Source organism: Heliangelus exortis, chromosome 4, assembly GCF_036169615.1.
Source record: "Heliangelus exortis chromosome 4, bHelExo1.hap1, whole genome shotgun sequence".
In the NCBI taxonomy this organism is placed as follows: Eukaryota; Metazoa; Chordata; class Aves; order Apodiformes; family Trochilidae; genus Heliangelus; species Heliangelus exortis.
The window spans coordinates 271,068-296,353 of NC_092425.1; the positions used below are offsets into that span (position 1 = coordinate 271,068).

The following is a 25,286-nucleotide window of genomic DNA, read 5'->3' on the forward strand; positions in this document are numbered from 1 at the left end:
AGGGGTTGGAAGGGACCTCGAAAAATCATTGAGTCCAACCCCCAGAGTAGGACCACCCAGTGTAGGTCACACAGGAACACATCCAGGTGGGTTTTTAATGTCTCCAGAGGAGACACCTTCCCAGGCAGCCTGTGTCAGTTTTCTGTCACTCTCACAGTAAAACAGCTTTTCCTCATATTTACATGGAACCTCCTATCACAGAATCACAGAATTACTGAGGCTAGGAAAGACCTCTGAAATCATCAAGTCCATCCGATGACCTAACACTACCACGTCAGCCAGGCCCTGGCACCAAGTGACGCATCCAGCCTCCATACCTGAAGGGATGGTGACTCCACCACTTCCCTGGGCATTAAGGGCACTTTTCTTTATTCCCATGCTCCAGGTTGCACCTGCTGTCCCTTGTCCTTTCACGGATATCACTGAGAAGAGCCTGGCTCCATCCTCCTAACTCTTGCACTTTACATATTTATAAACATTACTGAGGTCACCCCTTATTCTCCTCACCTCCAAGCTGCAGAGCCCCTCAGCTCCCTCAGCGTTTCCTCACCAGGAGATGTTCCACTCCCTCAATCATCTTGGTGGCTTTGCACTGGGCTTTCTGAAGCAGTTCCCTCTCCTTCTGGAACTGAGGGGTCCAGGACTGGACACAATATTCCAGACACAGAACAATGTTCTGGACTCCCCCCAGCCCAGTGGATCAGGCAGAGCAGTGTCCCTCACCCGCAGGCCTCTCCCCTCACAGGCCGCTGAGCGCTGCTCCAGTTCCCGCCCTGGCCGGGCCCTGCCGCCTCATGGCTCTCTCACCATCGCTGCCTACTCCAGATCCTTTCTGGAAAAAAATCTACTGCATGGCACCAAAGTATGGCAGTAAATGGGGACAAAAAAAACACACCTGGGCCCAAGAACGAAGCCCTGGAGGACACAAGAGATCTGTCAGTGCAGGAACAGATGTAAGGTCAGTGGAGTGAACAGACGAGGAGAGAAGCGTCCATCCAGGAGAGAGAGCCACAGCAAAGCTGTGCCTGTGGTTCCAAGACAGGAGGGACGGGGCTTCACTGGTGACACCCAGTGCAGCTGTTTTCCTGCAGACCAGACTTCCAGCAGGAAACTGAGAAGCACATCTGTCAAGTCTTTGTTACTGCTGAAGGCTGCTGGTGCTGCAGACTCCTGGGGAGTGGATGGCTTGAAGTGAAGACCAGAGAAGGACAGAGGAAGGTTCTCACTGTGATTACAGGGAGTACACCATGGAGTTTCTCACTGGTCAAAAATCCAGCTTATAGGGAAGGCAATACAGACACCATCCTGTTCCCTTTCAAGAACAGCTGCATTTTGTACATAAAAAATTATGCTTCCAATTCTTATTAAAGGGAAGGGAAGTAAAAGTATTCCCTTCCAATAAGGGAAGTAGAATTATTATTTAAATCTTTCATTAAGTTTCCTGCCAGTTCCACCTCTGTCTTCACTATTTAACACCAAGCTTTCTCAAGGATGTAGTTCCTGTATTTCAAACTCCTGTGTCACTCTATCTTTCCAACCCTAAATGCAGATCCTAAAAATGACTCCTCAAAGACTGGGCTAGATATTGTCCACCATATCCTGGAGGACGAAGTCTCGTCAGCACTCAGCCTGTGAAGATTGCTTTAAAAGATCAGTTCAGTGGCACAAAAGTATTTAAGGTTATCAAAACCAAGGTGAGAACTGAACTTGACCACCTTCAGAAGAACTCTCCTTCTGAAGAGTATAAGGATGAATCACATAGAGTCATTCAAAAGATCTCAACTGTGATATTCCCCATCCTGAAGAAACCAGCTCCAGAAGTAAGTAACAACTTGTAATTCTTCACAAGTGCTGCAATCCTAATTGCACAGAAATGAGCTGCATTTTCTCATCATCTGATTCACAGAATAGTTCACATAGGAAGGTATATTAAAGATCATGTAGCAACCCCCCCTGCTAGACCAGGTTGCCCAAAGTCCCCTGGCCTTCAACATTTCCAGGAAGGGGGCATCCACAACCTCCCTGATCAACCTGTTTCAGTACCTCATCACTCTCATAGCAAAGAATTTCTTCCTGATGTCTAACCCAAATCTTCCCTCTTCCAGTTTAAAACCATTACCCCTTGTCCTGTCACTACATGCCCTTTAAAAAGTCCCTCCCAGCTTTTCTTCAGCCCCCTTCAGGTACTGCAAGTCTGCTATATAGTTTTCCCAAAGCCTTTTCTTCTCCAGGCTAACAGCACCAACCTTCTCAGCCTGTTTCTGGAGCAGAGGTGCTCCAGCCTTCTGATCCTCTTTGTGGCCCTCAGGACTTACTCCAACAGCTCCATGTCCTTACTCTGCTGGAGGCCCCAGAACTGGACACAGTACTCCACTTGGAGTCTCACCAGAGCAGAGGGGGAGAACCCCCTCTTCTTTTGATACAGCTCAGTTAGCCTTCTGGGCTGCAAGTGAGTATCTTCTGGCTCATGTTGAGCTTCTCATTAACTAACACCCCCAAGTGCTTTTCCTCAGGACTGTTCAATATTACTGTTTTCAAAAATGCATGTACAGATGGTACATTCAGTCATTTTCAATAAATGGCATCGAAGAAAATGGTTTCACAAGAGCTATACTTCTAAAGGATAGTTTAAAAATACACTTATCTGCATCATTGTTCCCCAACAGTCATAAAACAAGAAAAAAGACATAACACAACCAACCAGCCAGATTTAAAGGCCTCTCTTTAAAACGTGCTGCTTTTTAACACTACTATACTGTGAAAGTTGACAGGGAGATAAAACCAGTTGTAATAAAATCTAATCCAAAAGGTAACCGATTAAAGAAACATAATATGGGCTGCTTGAAGGCTGCCAATGATTGGTTTTGACAGGACAAACCTCAGAGAGAAGTCAAGCTGTCTTATTTAAAGGCACAACCACACTGTAAATCGCTTACCTGAAAGCAGTGGCTAGTATTTGGCCTTACTCTATCACAGGAGAACTATTCCACAGCCCCAGGGAAAAAGCATAAAATTCACTGCAGAACTCCTAACTCTGAAAAAAATATGTTCTTTATGTCACAGCCTCTTCAAAAAAAAAAAAATTTTAAGTAATTAAAAGAATGTATTTACGATCACGTGAAAACAGCAGAAAAATCACTATTTGAGAAGGTTGTAAATCAAGTAACAGGTGCAAATTTCCGATTACTTGTAACATACCCAGACTGTTGTATTGTGGAGGCAGAATATATGTACTTACAATTAAAATATAAAGCAAATTTTTTTTAGTTCTTCTAACATGAGTTTTTAACCTCACATCTGCTTAGAAAGGAAAATGCCAGTCCCCTTCCCTGGACTACAGCTGAGAGCGAGTACAGATACCCAGATATTCTGCTCTTCCCACAGGAAAATGCCCAGTCCCATGTGTGTGATGACCCACCAAGGCCCAAGATGATCAGCATCTGAGATGATCAGCAGTCCAGCTTTCACACATCATACCACCATGTAGTGGAGGGCAACACCCAGGGTTCAGCCAAGTTGCATTTTCTAGGTAAACTCTGCTTTTGGGTTCCATTATAGAGGGTGTGTCTCAGTATTATACTAGCCAATGCTTTCAGATAATGAAATAGTACTTTCAGGGTTTAAAATTTATCTCCAGATCAGACAACATACTCATGTTGTCAACTGACCTACATCTCATCAGGTACTGCATCTAAAAAGTTCTGGGTGATAAAGACAAATAACTTGTCCCTCAAAAACTTAAAGTAATAGCCAGGTTTCAAAACAGCTATGTATATCTAGGAACAACAGGAACTGCTTGCTCCTGAGCTTTCCTAGGAATGATGTTTTTAGAGACCTCAAGCTCTTCTAAATATTTGTCCTCCAGTGTTTGTGTTGCAAATGTAACCTAAAAAACCCAAGCAAACATACTTCAGTAAAATAAAGCAAATGCAAAGCTTATTCTTGCTTTTCTCAGACACTGCAAAAATTTCCACTTTTTACTTTGTCATCAAGCAGTGATTCTATTTCTTGACTGACAAGTAAGTGGCTTTGCCTGTGCAGATAGATATTTTTGTAGCTGAAATGAAGATGCAAAAAGCAGTTGTTAAAATAGCTGTCAAAAGTGGCTACATAAGTCTTAATACATGAGCGCAGTCATCAGAAACATGAGCAAAAGCCTCACAGTTTTCCACTGACTGACCTCAGAAGGATTTAAACTGGAACAACTTCTTTCTCCATCACACAATGCATCTCTCCGTGCAAAGGGCAAAGAGCTGCTCGTAGCTACATTGCCTTCCAATGTTTGTTGAAGCTTCTCTTTATTAGCCACTGACTCTGCAGGGCCATAATTTTAATAGAAACAGGTATTCACTCAACTTTAGTACTTGTGCTTTCATGTCTGAACATAGTCCCCTTTCCTCTTTCTAGTCAATAATTCATTCTAAAACATGTTATTAACAAAAGCTAAAAATATGCCAGACACATACTTATTTTTGCTTTAATAATAGATGAGATCTATTTCAAAATATAAAGGTATTTCCTTGCTCTGGAACGCTTTCTCTTCTTTCCAGATAAACCACTATTTTGCACATTACATTTGCTGCCTTCCGGAAACAGCAGATAACATTGAAGAGATTTAATTAATATGTACCACAGCATGACCTCAGTGGATAGAATATCTACCCTAAAGGAGCAGAGCTGTAGGAGGTAATTAGAGCACACCATGACATTTATTACTAATGCTCTTCCATTGACATTTGCTGTTGACAGGCTGCATATAAAGTTTTCCTCTGTTTGCACTGACTTAGAGTGATATAGACTTTCCCACATGCCCAGTGCTTTTGCTCCTTACAGTAAATTAAACCATAAGAGACAGAACAAAATCTTGCTTGACCTTTTCAGAGCAACTTGCTAAACCCCCATCAACTTTTTGCACCCAAATCTCTCCACCACACAGTGCACTATGATGGGGTGCTGGTATGAGAAACCCTTTGAGAAAGAGAAATCCTGTAGTCTTGTTCCTATTCTCTTCTGCTGTGTTAATTTAAGAAAACAGTAACTGCTTAATGTAAAATAAATAATCAGAGACCAAAGGAATCAGGATTAAGAACCTGTCTCTTCAAACCCCTCCCCAATCCTAGAAAACTACTCTGCTTTTGGGTTCCATTATAGAGGGGGTGTCTCAGTATTATACTAGCCAATGCTTTCAGATAATGAAATAGTACTTTCAGGGTTTAAAATTTATCTCCAGATCAGTAAAATTCGGCAAAAAACACACAATAAGTGGAGGACAAGCTACACTGATGACAGCAGAAGTGCCTAGAGACACTATAAGAGCCTTGGTAAAATTGGACAAATTTCAGAAGACATGAAACACTCAGAGACGGAATGAAGCTGGAAGGATTTCTTTAAAAAAAAATAAATAAGTTCCCTTCAACACAGCTGAAGCAGCTTAAACTCAGTTAATTTCATTCAAATATTCAAAACCTTTTTTTTTTAAAAAAAGCACTCCGGTTCCTCCCCTTTCCTTTCTCTGTTCCATCTCCCAGCACATTAAAGCTTAAAATTTTAAAAAGCCTGTTTTAATGAGCATTCTCAGGTTTGGAGTGGCTTGCTCTCACCAGAAGAAAATTATACCTGTAGCTGTCAGAGGACAACTCTGCCACCCAAAGAGAGACTCAGAACTTGAACTTGTTATAGTGAATTATCAGGAAAGAAAAGTGGGTACTTTTAAAGCTGGAGGCAGCAAAGGTCAGGTATGCATTAAGAGTACCTCGGAAACGACAGGAATTTATCACTACTATGAATAGCATTTCATGTATACAATGCCAGAGCCTATTTGTGCTAAGTTTTCCACAGGGGATAACTGGTTTATGCTCTTGACTAATGGGAATGGGAGGTGCTACCTCCCTCTTAAATTATGTTCTGTCTCACAATATAATGTATACACATATAATATATATAAATTTCCAATTTTGTGGATAAAGAAGATTTAGCAGCCTCATTCCCTCGCAATATTTATGTCTAAGAGAACATCCTGGTTGTTCTGTTCAATTAATTTCCTAGCATCCCACTGATTTCAAAAAACACACTAATAGGAAACAGCAAGAGTACACAGAAATACATGGTAATTAGAGATTATTTACTAAGAGTTAGACAAAGTGAACAATTTCAGATAAAAATCAAAAGAAAACCATGTTTTTGCTTAGGCACTTAGCACAGCTTTTCACATAAAAGGAAAAAAATGCATTAGATTTCTTGTCACAGAAGCAAAAACTGCTATGATCTGGCCAGGGTTTATCACTCTAATCACACTGACTTCATTAGCACCCCATGCACTGCTGACTGCCCACCCTGTATTTCTTTCCTTGCTGGGATCCCCTTTCCTTGCAGTGGTTACTCAAGACCTTACCCTTAGAGCAGAGAAATAACAAGAATAACCACCAATTAAATAAAATTCAGTTTACTTTCAATTAAAAAAAGAAAAAAACCCAAAACTACTGTGCCTGCAGTGCTATTTAAGAAGGTTTTTGTATTTATTTTTGTTTTTATTTTTTGTTTGCTTTTATTTTTGTTTTTTATTTTTTTTTTTAAAGCCAAATAGTAAAAAAACCTGGGATCTCAATTCTTAGGTACAGGACAGAGTTGCCTATAACTTCCTGTGCCCTTTCCCACTACTGAAGTGACTGCCTGCTAGGAAAGATGTCCACCAGAGAGCTTGGGAGAACTGGGCACCTGGGAAATACAGTTAATTAAATTAGAAGCTGAATGAGGCTTATTAGCCTGGGCACAGCCTTAGTCCAAAAGTCTGCCAGCACATGTCCAGTCAAAGTGCTTTTCTCATTTCCCCACAGAAGATGCCTCTTTCCTATGACCAGCCACGACAGGTCAGTTGGCCACAGCCCGCAAAAAGAGTGCTTTAACTTGCAAAAATGGTATTTTGACACAACCACTCTTCTAAATTTTTTCCTACTTGTTTGCACTGAAGTATTTAGAAAACAGCCACTTGCCAATCCCACAGGCTGCATGGGATGTGGGACACTGCAATGAAAAACTGCACTGCCAGAAGGTTAGATGCTACCCAGCAAGTGGCTATGCTGACATTTCTAGCTGTAAAACATTAAAGCACTCATTGATGCTGTCATCTGAAATCACCAGAAATCCAAATGCTACATTCTGAGTGCACATATTTGTTGTACAGTGGCATAGCTAAATAAGTAAAAAAATCCAGGAATGCAGAGATTTTCCTAGTTTTCTTAGAACAGGGTGTGAAGAAAAGACCCTTCTCCCACAACAGACAGTATTTGTTAAGGGCTTCTCTTTAACTATGTATGTATAATCAAGACACATAACATATTCCAACAACCTTAGAACAGTAGAAATTACTGAATCAAAAGGAGAATGAGGTTTGTAGCATCTAGCTGTTACAGCTGGAAAAATAAAAACTGTTTCCTGATACACAGCCCTCCTACCACACCTAGCCTGAGAAAACAGTCACGCATGCACTTCCCAGGAGTCCAGCTCTGCTGTAAGTGCTTGGTAATGTACTGCAATAACACTGCAAGAAAGGAGACATCTTATTAAATATCATATTTGAGGAAAACATTATGAGCCCTTATATTAAGACCGTGATGGACTATTTTGCAATTTCTTCATTTACAAGTGTATACAGAAACCTCTCCTCCCCAAAGTTTAGCTCCTTTATTTTGGATTAAGAACGCATTTAATGATTCATAGAAAATCAGCTACTTAATTTGCAGAAAGTGGAAAATCCCTTGAGTATCCCTAATTTACTTTGTGTTTATACTGACGTCTTCTGCTTCTGTCAGAAAGATCTGGCATGTCAAAAGACTGGCAAAAGCTGCATGTCCTTGGAATTGCTCAGCCAAGTCAGATTAGCTGAAACTTTGAAGACAATATATATAACTTAAAATATGTTAAACCCAAGTGACTAACAACCTGCTTTCAAGCAAGCAGTAACTCCATGAACATTACACGACTGCAATCCTTTCTAAGAAAGCCTATTTGCAAATGTAGATCAAATGCTGAGCACCGAAGAAAAACTGAAAAATCTAGTTTTACATCTGCTTCACTGAAAATATCTTGAGATCCCATCTATGGTTTGCTACAAGGGCCTTAAAAAAATAAAACATGCACACACACAAGAGAAAAAGTATTTTTATACATTTTTACACAGGGGAACAAGATGTGACTTCCTTTCTAAATTAAGAAAATGCTGGAGAGGCTGTGTGAAAGTTACAAGGTTTCATTTATTTGTAATTACTCTAAATGGTAAAAAACCCAAACCAACCAGACAACAACGAAAACCACTCAAAAAACCAGATGACACAACTCCAGTTTTCTGCATACTTCATCAGCTTTCTCACTGAAATTCTGAGGGACCCTATATATGTTCCTCCTGGAAATACAGACCTAACGCTTGTTGTAAAAACTCAGAATCAAGCTAATTATAACTGGCTTGTCATGGCTTGTCCTGGTATTAGATTTCAACTAAATTCAATTACACAGTGTTCTCCTTGCTGCCATGAGATGAATGGCAGGATGAAGATGAATGAACACAGTCGCTGAAACTGATTGATCCCAACATGCAAGCAGGTTTATTAGAGTGTCCAAAGCAAAATGAGGAATATAATCTGTAACTGCTGGCTGGACCTTCAATTAAATGCAGTTTTCATCAAATGCCAAGAAACAGTCTAGTTCCTGTTGATTTGCAAAAGTGCAGCAACCAAACTGAAGCTTGATAAATTGAAATAAAAGTTATTTTTACATCAATCAATCTATAAGTTTCTTTTCAATGGCTACTTGGATGACCCAAGCATTTACTTGGAACAACTAAACAAGCAAAAAGCATGTTAATAAAAGCCAAAATGGAATGAGACACTCCCTGACAGTCACACAAGTGAGAGGTGAACAGACTGGAATTTGTCCAGTGTCTGCTCCATCTCTGCACCACATTACACCCTTAACTCTCACGGTAAACTAGGAAGTGTGAAACTATCCAAACACACATTCCTGAGCAGTTAGCTGCCTCTGGAAATATTTCCTAGTCTGGAAATACTGCATCCTGGTGGTGTGGAGGCAGGCATTGATAAATGAGAAAAAAAAATCAGATACCTTCTGCATGCTGTGCCAAGGTATTCTGTAATCAATCTGAGCCAAAGGTTGGTATTTCAAATGCATCTTGATCCCCAGACAGATGTGCTCAGACTGTGACAAAGTGCAGGAAGGTTGAGGAAAAGTGTCTGAGCACATCTTCAAGGGAACAGTTATGTAAATCTCTGCTCTACTCCATCACATGCAGCATTTTGCATATGTAACCAACGGCTTGGTGTGCTTTCTAAGCCAGGGATGATCCATTCCCAGATGCTACTAGGAACTGCATCTATTTCACCTTGCTGGCTGTACATCTGGTTCATGCATTTGCAAAGCAGAGAACAGATCCCAGATGTCAGCCTGGAGTCTAACTATTTTCTCTCAACCATCTGTGGCTTCTTCCGCAGTACTAACACTACTGTTTCTTTCTCCATGTTGGCTTCTGAACCTGTGTCCAACTTCAAACTAATAAGTGTCCCTTGCCTTGCAGGCTGACAGCTCATTTGTCTTGTCCTGGCACACCACCCTGCTCTCTGAAAAAGCCTTCAAAAGGCAGTGCTATCTTCTCCCTGGATCTATGCATTGTATCAACGTTTGCAAAAGTCATACAGAGAGAGGACATCTGTGCAGGGCTTGAGCTTTCCCAAAGCCCTCTAATAGATTTTGATAGGGTTTGTTGACTTGGCTTAGCTAATATGCCAGGATTCACTTTCTGCATTTCCCCTAGCTTCTGAAATCTCTAACAAAGGGGGTCTTAACTGCTCAGATCTGTGCTGCACCTGCAGAGACAATCTCTTTGGCCAAGTTGACAGAGACCTTGTCAAACCTTCAAACGCCTTTCTCTTTACTTGCTTTGGCTCTCTGCAGTTCAAGGATAAAGTGGTTGAAGTGTTATTTTACTCTATGGATGGAAAAAAAACAGAAGGAAAAACCAGGCACCAGCCTGTTCCTCCCATCTCACACATCTCTAAGACAGCCTTGTGCCTGATCATTTCCCAAACTCCATCTCCTCCAGTAAAGATACCACTCACAAAAGAAAGAGGCAAGTGCTTATTCCTGTGTAACAGCTCCACTGGTTTCCTGGTACACACTATCATGCTCTTCCTGATGAAATGAAACACAACACTAAGAAAAATAATGTGTCCAACCACATACCTATTAAAAGCAACATGCCAGATATTTCACTCCAGCTGGGGACTCTTCCCTGCACATGGCTGCTGTCAGGAAGGGTACGGTCACAGCACTAAGTGGTGTGAGAAGGGGCCATAAAAACACCAGGACTGACTCCGGAATCCATCTTCATTGGAGTCAGTGCTGCCACCAGTGCCAGAGTCAGGCTTGTTAGCCACAGGTCCCGATGAAGTGGAAAGTGTTTACCACATCCATCATCTGAGGTCAGAAGCAAGAAGCAAACACCAGTGATGCAGAAAATGGCTACATATGGTGCTGAAGAAACAACTCCTGACTGTGCACTGAACACTCACAGAGCATATGTAACACACAGGGATGCAGCAGGCACCAGCGATGACAGCTGGGGACTTTGTGCATCATGAGAGAGCAGCACATACAGATTGGGCCTCTTGGGGACCAAGGCAACAGGGGACATGCAGAGCACTTCACTCACAGTATCTGTAATGTGAGGATGAGCCTCATTTTACAGTTGAAAGGATTGGTTTAGAACCAACCACAGCATCTCAGAGACATGAAAAAACAATGGGTAGTCTTCTGAGAAATAGAGTGCCCGACCTTATTGCTCTGGGACGAGGAAGAGAAGCCAGGGCTGCCTTCTCTCTCCTTCCACATGGTGCTTGCACTTGAGCCTCTGACCAAGTGGTTTGCCACGGCAGCAAAGCTAAACCAGAGGAGCATTAAACATGCAGGGGACATTGCACTGGTGCAGCGAGGTCCTTCGGTCTCATTTCACTCCTTTATTGGGCCTTACAGTACAGACTTGCTAAATCTCTGGCTTTAAGACAAGGCAGAAAGAAACTAAGTTTTAACCATGTGAATCCTATCCTAGTAAACTTTTTAGCATGGATCAAATGTGGGCACGTCCTTTGTATTTTAACATTCACACCAACTCTGGACTAGACGAAACAATAAATGTGGTAAAACAGGCAGTTTGCTTTTTTTTTAAAGGGATAAATTGAGTCATCAAAGCTTTTCATTATGGAGCTGATATGGTTTTGTCAAAAGCAGTTAGCTGGAGAAATAAATTACATTCTGTATTCTTTTGCTCTGGAGATACCAAAGATATCTTCCCAGGCATGATTCAGCTAGTGAAACTGATCTTTTGGGAAAACAAAAAAATTGCAGTATTCTTACACATCATGAATTATAGGACTCTCTATAAAAAGGAGGACTGGCATTGTTTCCAAAGCTGTGACTATGCAACAATGAACACAGACCTGTAGAAAACATATCTGCACAATCAGTTACTAAAGTGCCACTTGGGCAGAACTGGAGCACTCTTACCAGGACACACATGTCCCTTAGCACTGCAGGAACTCGAGGACAGCAGCAGCTATGCAGACCCTCTCAAAACACAAGTACACAAACACTAAATAGAAACCTCCAGCTGAAATTGGCCTGTTCAGTTTCAACACAGCCCCAGATGAAACACACATAGAGGGAAGTCATATTTGTGGGATCAATGGGATGAAAAGATGACGTATGGGAGAGAATTTGTATACTTGGGAGTCCAAGGAATTGATTAGTTTTTAAGAGCTGGGGAAAAAAAAGAAAAGTTAATAAGTTTAAGTCACTGAACAAATATTTCCAGAGAGGTAGATGAAGAAGAAATATCTGTGGATTAGACAGCCTGTCATATCAATAGGTCAAATGCAGCTACACTCAACAGAAAAGTTTCACTAGGTTCTGAGGCTGATTGGAGTTTTCTGACAGCCAGCACATTAGCAGAAAAAGATATGGTCGATCTCTCTCAATTTAGGTCAAAAGTTTAGCCCAAGTCAGAAGTTTGTCTCCATGTTTTAAAATGGAGCTATTGACTTTTCAGTACAAAATGACATTTTCTGCTTTTTGTCCCCACATCAGACAGTGACAATTTCATTCAAAATTAAAGAAATTATTTTCCACCTGCTGAGAGAAAAAAACATTGAATTTGAGGTTGATGCCAATTCTTTTTGAAATTTACTTTTTTTGGCAAATACTCAGTTGTTCTGCCACAAAGCCAAGAAGAAAATCTCTTTCATAAAGTTCTGGGAGTTTTTTTTGCAGAATGAAAATTGCAATTTTCTACTCAAATATGACTGTTGAAAAAATTGAGACCCTCACATCTTTATGGACAACGAAGCTCAACAGATTTCATGACGTTAAGACCTAATTAAATAAAACCCTTGTAGGCAGTTCCACTTACTTTTGCACCTCAGCACTGAGTAAACTGCATTTGTTACAAAGAAGTTGCCTACATCTACCACAGCAATAATTCAAGATAGGTGCACCAATAATTGCTGAATCTAATTAATTACAATCTAGCAAAATGTCAAAGGTCAGCCACAAAATTTCCACATCCATGCTGTTTGACAGAAGATATAACTTAATAGTTCCCAGTTGTAACTCAACTGCAGCACAATGTATAAGCCCCAAATAATTTTGATAGGTTTCTAAATGTCACACGTACAATATATTCGGTTTGGTAGCTGATAACAGTTGCATTTTTACACAATATGTTATTTTGTTCTTATTGAGACCAATGAAAAATTTTATTCACCATTCATCAGCCATTAGGATAAATGAAAAAATTCTATACCAAATTATGCAAATTGACATTGCTGATCTTATAAAATATTGCTGGAGGTTTTTGAGATATATTACCCAGATAACCCCTGTACATCAGAAAAATACCAGAGTGGCTATCTCATTTCCATTTTATAGCCTGTGTTACAGACATAGGTACATTATATTTCAGGAATATATATCAAGGAGTCTTATAATTTATCTTCATCTGTAGAATGGGAAGTAGGCTTTTAGAGACTCCTGCTTAGGGCTATTCTGCACTGCAACTTTGGTAAAATTGACAGCCTCTCTTTTTAGTCAAAGATTTATAGGATATATGACTGCTTCCAATTTGCTGCTTAAACCAGAAACATTTCATGTAGAGGACTCCCACAGCAGACTTTGGGTGCAAGCATTACTGTTGGGAGGGAAGGGAAATGGCTTTTGCTGACACAGATTGATTTTTATAACCAGGTGAACCTCTCCATCCCTGGGGCTGGCTGGAGCAGGAGCAGGGAGTCAAGGCTCTCAGCTTCATTACAGGCAAAGAAGCTCAGGGGAAGGAGTGTACTCTCACTATGAGCAAAGAGGAGCCCTGCAGGGAAATGATTTCCACTAAATTAAGAGTATTTACTGTTAAAAAAAGGGTACCACCACATTACTTCAACCTTAAGGGCCCTAAGACAGAGATGACTGTCTCTGTACAGTGCCCACAGTGATTCTGTTCCTCTGAGGCTACCCCAGCTCTGCAGCCAGACCCTCTATATTCCCTCAAGTACCTGACTGGAAATTGGAAACCTGATTTCCTGAAATCCTCTGACACATTCCCAATAGCATCCATGTGGGAGTTACCTGGGCACAGGGGTGCAAGTGAAGCATCCTGAGATTTATGACCAATACAACTGTATCTGCTCAACGAAGGTGTGATAATGATTAATTAATTCATCTTTGCAAAGCCCTTTGAAAGATTAAGACCTGCAATTAAAATGCTTGGCTTGTACAAAGCTGAGACAACAAAATACTTTGGAAGAAAACAATAACTGGTAACTTTTAATATTAGTGTCGCAACTTAGAAAGAATGTACAGACAGTAATAAGTTAATGAACTGCTTCTTAATGAACACTGTAACCTGAAGGGATGGAAAAAATGCAAAGGTGTGCTAAAATATTCTGAATCACTTAACAGCTGTGGAGAGCATCCAGCGGCTATACCTGACTACGAGGGAAGGATTAAGTACTGGTTTTGTGTGCTGCTTACTGAGTCTAGGGAAGTTTCCAGAAAGGCACTTACCATTCCAGTGTCTAAAAACCAAAACAAATTTAATTGTAAGACAGATGTTACACTCTCTGTGTAGGAAAAAGCTGGGAAAAAGTGGAATAATCTGCCCTGCCTAGAAATCATGTTGAAACAATCGACATAACTTCATTTTCATGTTCTGGTTAAACCATGACCCCTGCATAGCAAAGAGAAAGCCATCTTTTCATCTGCTAACAGCCATGCAATTCCTGTTCTTTAATTTGTACTTGGAAAGAAAACAAATCTGTTCTCTTCAGGAAGAAAAATTCCCTACAGAGGAAAAGCCCTTGAGTAATTCTTTTCCTACCAATGCTTCTATGTTTTGCAGCACAGGTTGGCATTGTGAACTTAGAATTCCACAGTGACTATAAAATGAAAGGATTCAACTGCAAATGTGTGCAAATATACTCTGACAGTGTTTTACTTCCCTGTTTCCTGCAAAAAAAAAATGCAGAAATTGCAGATCTCTAAGATTAATGGACACTCAGGACTGAAATGAGCATTATTAACTTGACTTGTATCCCTCAGTCCTCAGGGTGCCCAGTGTCAGGCAGGCTCCTCTGTGGGTATGACTTGGCATTAGAGAACTGGAAATTCATCCAAGGGAGCATTGAAAAAATTTGTTATACCTCTCATTACACTATGGTGTTGCTTACATTTTGGGTTGGATCCTTCACTGCTGTCAACTAGAATAATGTTAGGAAAGCATAAGAAAACTGTGTGCAACTACAGCAATGAGGAACCCAGGCACAGGTAAACAGCAGCAGATGGAACACTGTGACAGGCAGAAGCAACTCTGCTCCTTTCTGAAGTGCCCACACTGCACTATTGGCAGAATTTATGTTCCATTCTCTTAAGCAACATTTTCAAATAGCTGCATTTGTGACTGTTAGTTGTTTATCATGGACAAATCATCTACGGCATACAGCACCCAAGCACTGCTTGACACTATCTGCTCTGATTTTTGTAAACCAAATTTTTGTTTACTGTTTGGCTGTCAGTGGACTACAGCCATGTATCAGCTAGAGCTGAAGAGTCAGTGCTATTTCTTTTTCTTAATCAAAGATCTTATTTCTCCAAGGACTGCAGGAGCACCAGCCACACACCTCACTATCTCCAAGTCCTTCTATAGTCTGACCATCCTTGGCAACAGGGCAAACATATAAGGGCTATGCCAGCAAGCCCCAGTTTGGGCAGGTGACCACAACATTGGCTTGTCTTATAAAGGAACACAAGACACAGTACCCACCCCACTCACCTGCCTCACCATCAAAATTTCAGTTCCAGGAAAGCACAGAAACCAAACACCTCCAAAGCATTGATGTGATCAGCCCCCAGCAAATACCCTCCCTAAGATTTTCCACTTGCCTGCCCGTTACCTTCCCCACTACCCATTTGGCTAAACCAGTTTCACAGCCAGCATTTCTACTTCTCTTCCAAAACAGTGGGCACATTTTCACAGCAAAGCAGCAAATCTTGAGCCAGAGTTTCAACTTTCTGCTCATTTACTCAAAGCTCTGTTGATTCTACAGGATATTGCATTGCAACAAAGATGCCAATAACTCCATTGACACAATTCAAAGCTTACTTCAGAACAGCTGCACATCATTCACATTTTTATTGACACAGCTATCACAGGCTAGTAAAGGTTCATTAGCTATACTTAGAGAGTTGATTATCATGTTGTGTGGCTATATTACACAGAAATAAATCTGGAAAGAATCATGCACCATTGCCATCCATAAATACATAGCCATTTACATATGGATATGTAAGAACACGATGTATTGCATGAAATCAAACTCTCAACACTTTCCTCAGGACCCTTCAGGGACCATTCTTACCTTAGGAATAAACAGCTTCTCCATTGTTAATTTCTTGGCTGTTAGAAGATAACTAGCAACCAACAGTGATAGTGGCTTCTGACTGGAATACCTGAATGCTTAGCACAAGTCCTCTGTAGCCTGTGCAGAAATTTACACTGTTCCTGCACTTAATTCAGAATTAGAATGAACTGTCGACATTCAAAATATCCCTTAAAGTGTATATTTGTGCAAAGATTAAATTCCATCTTTTAAAACACCATATAGGATTTTCTCATCTAAATTTCAAATAAAAAATATCAAAAAGCTATCTTTCTAATGAGGTAAAAATCTACTTCACTTTGATTTCTTTTATAAATGGAGTTTGATTGAAGTCTGTATGTTTCATAGAATGTTTTGATCTTGTTGAATAAGCAGTTTCTGTTGGAAAATTGTATTTTCATCATTTCTGTGCAGCTTGGAGAAATTGGTATTGCTCTATTAACTTCAGTGATTTACAGCAAGTGAGGATTTGGCCTGTAACAGCAGCAATCTTTGTCAGTATCTCGTGGACACATTTTAAAAGGAAAGGTACTGCACAATGACAGGGCATCCATTTTGGAAAGACTGAGGATGGTGGATGCACAGTAAATTACTTTACATTAATAAGCTTTGTTTCAACATCAGTCTTGGCATCCAGAGCAGACGAGCTTTACCAAAGAACCATTCCAGTATGTGCCCACAAATGGCTACTGTGCTACTCACTTTACAAAACAGACTTGAAAATGCTGGCTACAGCCAGCCAGAGGGTTCAAGCAGGGTCACAGCAAGTCAAGGTACAGCTGCTTGACAGAAAAAGCTGCGTTTCCTTAAGTGAAGTCTGACTAAACTGAGGACAGAAACCTGGAACTTTTGTTCATAGCTGTTCAGTGTGTGTGTAAGCTGCAGCAAGTGCATATATACATATATGTATATATATATATCTTATATGCATGTTGCAAAGGCTTAATTAATTCAAGTTTACCCAAAACCTACCACTAGCTTGCTGATGCCTTCAGATGACTCATTCCACTGTGGCCACCCAGCAAGGATTTATCAAAAGGTCTTGGAGAGTTTCCTCTCAGTGTGGCACATCCTTACAGCACATTACGGTCCTTTGTATTCACCCATCTGTCTGCATATTCCTTCTGTCTTAGTCTTGGATCAAAAGGAACATTTTTATTCTTTCTCTGCATACGTCTATGTACACAAAGTGTCCAGTGGCTTGAGTATCATTAGGAAAAGAAATAATGAACAACTCTGCCAGTCCTATTTAAGAACTAAAGCAAGTTTGAACCGCTTCAGTAGCACTTTTATTTTTAATGAGTTAAAACCCGATTGTTTGGTAGTCATTAGGAACCATTCCTATGGACACTGACACACATAGGAAGAAGGGGGAAATATAAAGAAAACCCCAACAAAACAACAGAAAACCCCACAATTCATTTGTAATTAGGTTGCATAACTTCAAACAGCTCTAACATTCATCTAGAGATAAAACAGAAGCAGGTAACCCCATTCCTAGTACTATTTTTTATAGGACAGTAGTTTCATTTAACAATTTGATGCAAGAGTGAGAAAAACTTATAACTGAGGATCATGCTGAGCTAGCAGGGATAGAATTCACATTGAAAAACAGCATCCAAGTCCAAAATAATCCTGATGACTTTGGCATACTAGACGAAAAAGACATGGAGCAGGTAGACAAAATCCAGAAGGGAACACTATGAAAAATTACAGTCTAGAAAACAACACATACCAACAAGACAGAATGAGTTTAGGGTTTAACTAAAAGGAAAGGCGTTAAGGGGAAGTAAAGCAGTACTAAATGTAAAATATCCAAATACAAAACATGCAAGGAGATGGGAACAATCTGTCCTCCATGTCTGTAAAGACACAGATGAACCACAGCAGCAGCAATATGGTTTCAGAAGAGACACATGAAAAATTTGCTATATGATACTCTTCAAAAAGATGCCTGGGAAAGGTAAATAACCCTCTGGAAGCCCTGAACAGAAGGATAAATATCCTTTGTCTTGAACAGCAAACAGCAGATCCCTGATCTCTTCAAGGCCAGGTGATTTCTCTGCCCCAAACCCTGCAGCTCTCTGAACCATGACTGCTCCCTCTGAGCTCACCACAGGCAGCCTCTCCAGCAGCATAGGGAGCTAGGACAGCACTTCCAAGAATATTGACAGGGCTGTTGGCCACCAGGTGTAAAGAAAGAGATCTCTGTTGCAAAATATGAGTGAGAGTGCTTGTACACCTTCACTAAAAGAGACAGATGACCTTGGTTTGGAATGAAAACCAAGGGATTCAAAATGAACTGATTGAGATGGGTTATGCAAAACAAGACCCTCACTAATTCAAAGGTTGCATTGCCACTGAAATGATGCACTAACAACACATTTTGTTCAGAGAAGATTACAGATATTCCAATGGCATCACATATATTTGAAATAAGTCAATGTTATATTACCAAGGCAGATTCAGCAAAATTCTCACAAGACTACCAGTTTCATTCCTTTTATTTGAGAATAAGGAAAGCAACCACAGTCTTCCTCCTGGGGAAAAAAAAATTTTCTTTTTCTTCCCAGCTATGAAATTCTCTAGAAATCAGTGTAAGGATTGAAGCTTTCTCATCTACCCTCTACATAAAAGTAATTGTTCCTCATTTTGGATTGGAAGGAAACCTGCTCGGTTACCAAGTTACTCATGAGAAAGGACCCCCAGCTTCCAGCATTAGTTTTTCACAATTTTGAACTCCGATTAAGGAAAAAAGAGAAAAGAGCAAAAAAGAACAAAAAGAGCCCGGCACTCTTCCCTTGCTCATGTTGTTTCAGTGACTGAGAAATTTTAATCTCTGAGAAATAAATTATTTCAATCAGTATCTAGAAAACGACATCTTATCTTGATGCTATCTAGAACTCACTTGAATTACCAATTTTTAAATGGACAGAGGTCAAATACACACAGAGCAGAGCATGCCACATGCACTCCCAGCTGCAATACAGAGCAAAGCCCTTCCTTAAATCTTCATTTCTTACCAGCCAGCTTCCCTCAATGCTCATGCTATGGGAAGGAGTCCACGCAGAACATGTCCAGGCCTTTATCTCTAAATCAGGAGCAACTTAAAGGAATTCAACGTGCCATTAACACTGATTAAAAAATTCTCAGGGTAAAACTGGCAGCTCCAGTGTAAAGCAGTTGCTTTACACAACACGGTCAAGTCACTTCAGCAGTGCCAAGAGTGTCTGTATGAAATACAGACCCCAGGTGGGAATTGTGCCAGGTACAGGTCCTTACCTTCACAAATGATTTACCTTAAGGGAAGTGAAAGCACAAAGCAAAACAGTGAACAAATCTGTATCTAACATGGTGGTAAGAAAGGAGAGACAAACACTGGCAAAGAGTGCACTTTATGCTTCATCAGGAAACGTATTCTCTAGAATATTATATTGGAGAGATTTATTATAGATGAGTTACAGTGATTCATTTCTCTGAAGTAATTAAATTTCTGTTGACACAAAAACGTCATAACTCAAGAGGTTCAGCAATCCCTTGAATTGCTTTCAAGAGAAAATTAAATTAAGGTATGTTGGATATAGACAAAAAGAACAGACAAGGCTCATAAAAGTAAGTTGATCAAAAAATTGTGTGCCACAGACACTCACAAACTCAGCTACCTCTGCAGCCACTTGATTATTCTAACATCCTTCCTTTTATAGCTCATACCTGCATTAATTTATGGTCCATTGCACCAAAATGTCAGCTGTATCAAATGCAAAACTTTATAGTAGAATAGGAAAGCATGATTGCACTCCACTGCTTCAGGCTAAACCAGAGATGTTATGTCACCTGCTCTCCAAGGTAAAGATCACAAACTTAAATAAACAAGCACTGAGCTTTTGAAAACCCTTTTTCTGTTTCAGTTGGTTTTGACCTACATATGTATTAAAACAGGTTTACTTACAAAAACCTACCCTTTTAAAAGTGAAGTTAAGGTTGTGGGTTTCTCCTGACTGTCTGCCAGGAACTCAAAGCAAGTCCTGAGGATTATCATCCCAGAGCTGCCCAGTTGTGAGAGGGACCTGCACAAAGTTACTCAGCTCCCAACACCAAAGTGTCCTGTGCACAAAGGCAGGCACAGCACCCTGCCTGCTCCCAGACAAGGGCAGCTCAGCACCTCTTGCAAGAACCTCCTCTCTGAACAGAGACAGCTTCTGGGAACTAACAAACTTGCCACCCTCAGCTCTCCCTCCAGCCAACCAGCTCCAGGAATACAATTTTTTCAGCTAACTTTCCAGATGAACCGTGTTTATTTCTGATGTTTGTCTTTGAAAGGACACAGGTCAAGGCACCAACTTAGAGTTCACAAAGCTGCAGGTCCAACCGAGGAGACTGAGTGGAACCCACTCAAATTTAACTGGGAACACAGCTAATATCAAGATCAATGTGTCTGACAATCCCTCTCTTCAGCTACTTGATCAAAGCCCTCTGACAATGGAAACATTACTTTCAACTTCAGTGGCTCTGCAGCCACAATGCAATTATTTCAGCTTTGCACATCAAACTAAAACTTCCAGAGCTGGATGTCTGCAGCAGAATTTCTAGTTTAAGCACCAAAATTTATTTCAACTGCTGCAAGATAATACCTTCTTTTTATTTGATTCATCTAGGCACTGTTTTTCACCCTCATATAAAATAAAAGGGAAAAAAAGAAAAAAAGGAATAAAAAAAGAGAGGGGGAGAAGCAAACCCAGGAACAAATAATTTCAGGAATTTAATTAAAATACCACCTCCAAATATTTTCAGTTTTGGCCACCGATTCATTAAAAGGTTCTTAGCTGGTATAAACTGAGATTAAAGTCAGGTCAGGCCTTCTAATTTACTGCCAAGTGAACTCTGGATTTACCTGACGTTTTAAAAAAAATCCTGAATACTTTTAAATACTTTAAATATTAGTAAATATACTAATCCCTAAAAATCACACTGCATTAAACTCAGCATTATGTTAAAGGTGATTAATTCCCACTCATCCAGCCTCAGAATATAGATTCAAAAAACATGACAGTTCTCTTCTAAGTCATCTTGTGTGCCTTCACTCCAAAGGCAAGGCTGAGAGTTTGACTTCCTGAATTCTACACACTACAGGATGATCTAAAACATCATTTAAACCACGAAAAAAATCTCAAGATAATCAGAAACAAATTATTTGGAACCACACCAACCAAAAATGATAGTGTCTAAATGCACAGATAATATAAATTCACATAGTAGCAGGAGTAGTTCTGATTTGCCCTGGTTGACTAATGGTTTCATGGTTTTATTTTCCTTGTGAAAAAAAAAATCATTACAAAGCAGTACTACATAATTAATAGAATCTTCTATGTTGATTTGTTCCCTAATTAGTTTTCGGACTTATGTACTTGCTAGTCCTGAAGGTTTGTGTGTATTCACTCTGACTTCTTAAATCACATTTAAGCTGAAGATGAGCTTTAATCCAAATCCTTCAAGATGAACATTCTACCTCAAGAAAAAAAAAACTGATTCAGATTTGACTTTTGAAAAAGTTCCCTTTAACATTAAAAACCCCACAATCCTCAAAACATTTTTAAAATCAAACTCCTTTCTGAAATTCAGATTGGAGCACTTCAAATGTTCATGGTCTCCTAAATGCTTATAGACTTCCTGAAAAGAGTTTGAAAGACCACTACCCAATTAAAAATAGATTTTAATTCTGCAGTTTAAACTCTCTCCTTAAAATTATATGGGCTAGTGAGTACCTAAAACTGAGAAGCCAAACACCTGTCCAGCATGCAGTAATTTTTCAGTTCTGACCTCATGGTATAGGCTGTCCCCCTTAAATTAAAATATTCCTACAAAGAAGTACAGAACAGGGAAACTCCTCCTGGCTGCTCTGACAAGGTGGAATGAGACCATGAGCTGTTCAGGGTGTGGCAGAGTGCATAGGTCAGGTAAGATTGTTTCTGTAGTTCTTCTGAGATCCTAACAGGTCAATTTGGGTTACATACAACATCTACCTGTTGTTGGTACCTGGACATTTCCTACACTGCCCTGACAGTGTGGCTGGAATCCCACTGACTCGAGGAGAAACAGACAGGCAGGTGAAAGAGAAAATTCATCCTGCTCACAGTGGGGAGAGAAAAAGAAGTCAAGACTACAGCTTCAAACATCATCAGTGTTCATGTGCAATAAGAAACTGAACAAGGACCTTATCAGAGAGAAAAATGCATTTTGCCTGTGAGGTGATGGATCTGCTCACTCCCTTTGTGCAATGAAGGGCTTGTGGAGAAACTCAAACAAATACTGTCTTTAATTAGGCATATTAGACTCTTGATACAGAGTAATTTAATGAAGGTAACAAGACTCACCCCCAATCCACCAGAACAAAAAGGTTCAAACTAATGACTGAAGTACATTATTGACTGCTTTCTTTTGCTTATGAAAAATATTCCCAATACCCAAATGAAATTCAAAGAAAACTAAACAGCATGACTCTCTTAACCCTTCAAAAAAGATGCATTATAAGAAAATCAACTTGCTGTTTCACAGTAGATGTGATTGCACTCTTCCCTGGTACCTAGCAGAGTCTCAAAAGAAGAATTTTCATCTAAGAAGTAGAGGTCATAACTTTTCTCATGCTTGAGCATCCCTTTTATGGTAGGAAACCAAATGCACCATTTATTGACATCTCTGGCAGAAGGCAGTTTGTTCCAAGTGTTTTCTGGATCATCCCCTTTCAGAAGGGTTCAACCCCATTCAGCACCTTTCTTTGAATTCTTTTAGGAACCTTTCAGCCTTACATGATAAACTGATATATAGGATATGCTTCTCCTTGGCAGCAGCACCAAGAGCACTCTCAGCTGATGCTTACCCTCTTGCTCCTACTGAGCAGAGAGCAGATATTTCTCCCCATAATGGCACTCTCATCTTCCCCACATCTATTAACAAAGTATATTCATCCTACTGAAGGTCCCAATTCTGGCTTCTCCATCAAATTTTAAAAGTGTGTAGCCCCCAAGGGGTAGGATAGGGCCCTTTTTGTTCCCCCTCAGATCAAAGGTTTGTATGCAAAGCTTGCTGAATCAAACAGCCAGCAATCCACACCACTCAATTTGCCATGCTGAATGCAAAAAAACCCAAAAAACCAAAAAACAAGCAAACAAACCACCACAAAAAAATGAAAATCCTACTCTTGCAAGAAACAAGTCAAAGAGCAGAAGAAAAAGTCTCAGTCTCAAAAAGCTTTCAGTCTCAAAAGGCACTCAATTCCAAGACAGAAAAAGCAGAAATAAAAATCAGTGCTCATCTCTCAATGAGGCAGCCACAAAATTCTCTCCTAGAGTGCCAGCACTGTTGCACAGAATCCACAGCATAAACAGGTGAGTACTCTTTTCTGAAAGCTATTGCACATTACCACAGCTGACTTCAGCAATAACTTCTGAATGAAATGTAGATAAGCTCTCTTAATTCCAATTACCCTTTATTTTAAAGCTTAATTACAGTAGTACAAGACTGTCATGGAATGATAATTACAATTTATTTAAACATCAATAAGTAAACATTAGGTTTTATTTTCCTACTGTGAAATGTATCTAACCTAATGGGCTGATAATACTATTGAACAGTGTGCAATCAAAGAAACTGGGTAATTTCTGTCAGGTATCATAAAAAGGGAATGGCTGCTTTATCACAAGATATTAACATTTTCCAAAAACAACTGTTCTTTTTCTGAATTGGCAGTTCTACACAGCTTTATTTAGCTCTTCATAAAATGACAAAGAACAGCCTGAGTCTTGTGCAGCCAGAGAACAAGGTCCCCTTTAGGCTTTGTCAGAAGAAATGTAAATTAAATAGAAGAAATGTAAATTAAATAGGGGCAGAACTGATCTTACACCATTCAGGCTTCAGGAAGAATGTGGTGATTGCAGCAAAGCTGTCAAAGCCCTGTCTTGAGACCTAAGGTACCTTCATAGCATTGCCCAGTTAAATGCTTCAAGCCATGTCTGTTCACTTTAGCCAAGATCTGACCTGCACCTTGTTAGGGCCTTGGTCCAGAGCTCAGCAGATATTGGTTACCAGACACACTGCTCTAAGTCAGGAGTCACTCATTAATAAATCTGAAGCTGAGTTTTAAAAACATTCCCAAGATGAGATTCCTCTGAAATGAGCCTTACTTTCCAAATACCTGACTTGTACAGCAGCACTGCTTTACCTGGCACTAAAAATATCACTACCAGAGTTCAGAGTTGCCTGCTTCATACTTACAAACAGGTGCTGAAGACACCAAGAAGGGCTCAGGAGTTTAAGACTTCAGGACATCCTCAAAAGATAACAAAACAGTTGGATCAAGCCCTTGGGCACTTATAATTCTATTTGCACTCCAGAAAAAATAAGAGACTTTATCTGAATCCCACCTACCAGGTGGTGGTTCTCCTTTTGCAAGCACTCGGGTTTATTTCAGTCTATGAAATATAGAGTTTTTAACTGGAAGGAGGTGGAGGGGTGGAAGACACAATGGCATCAGTACTAAAACCAAGGGTTGGAATAAAGAATATGGCAACTTGCTTCTTCATTCAAAACATTCCCTGCAAATCTCAGAACAATTTTAAAAGCTGCAAGTCCACACATTCACAAAGTCTACAACTGAGGCAGTTACATGTGGTACCCCACACCACAGCAAATGATCTTTCCCAGTCTCCACAGAGCTGCACAGTTTAGATTCTGACTGCCAGGAGGAGTTTGCCTTCCTTTAACACCAAAGACACCAGTGCCTACTTGGAGAATCAGCTCTAATGATCAAACATAACACCCACTCTGATCTTCATCACTACTGCCACAGCACTGAATCAACTCCTTCCTCCCACATCAGAAGAGAAGCAGATGCTGGGGAAAAAAAATCTTTGCTTCTTGAGAGGTATCTTCCCCTTTTGCTTCTTGGTGCTTTAACTTCCCCACCCACATTTTCAAATGCAGCAACATCAGGAGGAGCAGAATTCAGTTCCATTCCTCAGGCCTTCACAGAGGGAATGCATTTTTTATAAAGGGATGCAGCATTTCTCACATACCTCTCTGTAATGTTGACCTGGCTACATTGACTTCTAGTCAAGCATTGCTATACAGCATTACTACAGTTTTTGCTTTCCCCAAGGACCCTTCCATGATGGGACTGCATCCAGGATCCATGTATCAATCACTCAGAGATCTGGACAAAGAACCAAAAACCATATCTATCTTCCTCCAGTATCAACCACTTGCTACTCATCAGCCCAGAAGCATGAAGTGGGGGATCAGATA

At 40.2% G+C, this 25,286-nt stretch overlaps 1 long non-coding RNA gene across 3 annotated transcripts in view; it reads right to left on the minus strand.

Annotated features, from left to right (window-relative positions):
• LOC139795639 (uncharacterized) overlaps positions 1–25,286 on the minus strand; it is a 504,885-nt gene that overhangs the window by 73,501 nt on the left and 406,098 nt on the right. Inside the window, exon 1 of one of the 3 annotated variants that reach the window (XR_011725613.1) lies at positions 508–1,014. The exons of the other annotated variants lie outside the window; for them this stretch is intronic. This is a non-coding gene — a long non-coding RNA (uncharacterized lncRNA). Of the gene's footprint in view, positions 1–507; positions 1,015–25,286 lie in introns of those variants that run through there. 3 annotated transcript variants of the gene reach the window in all.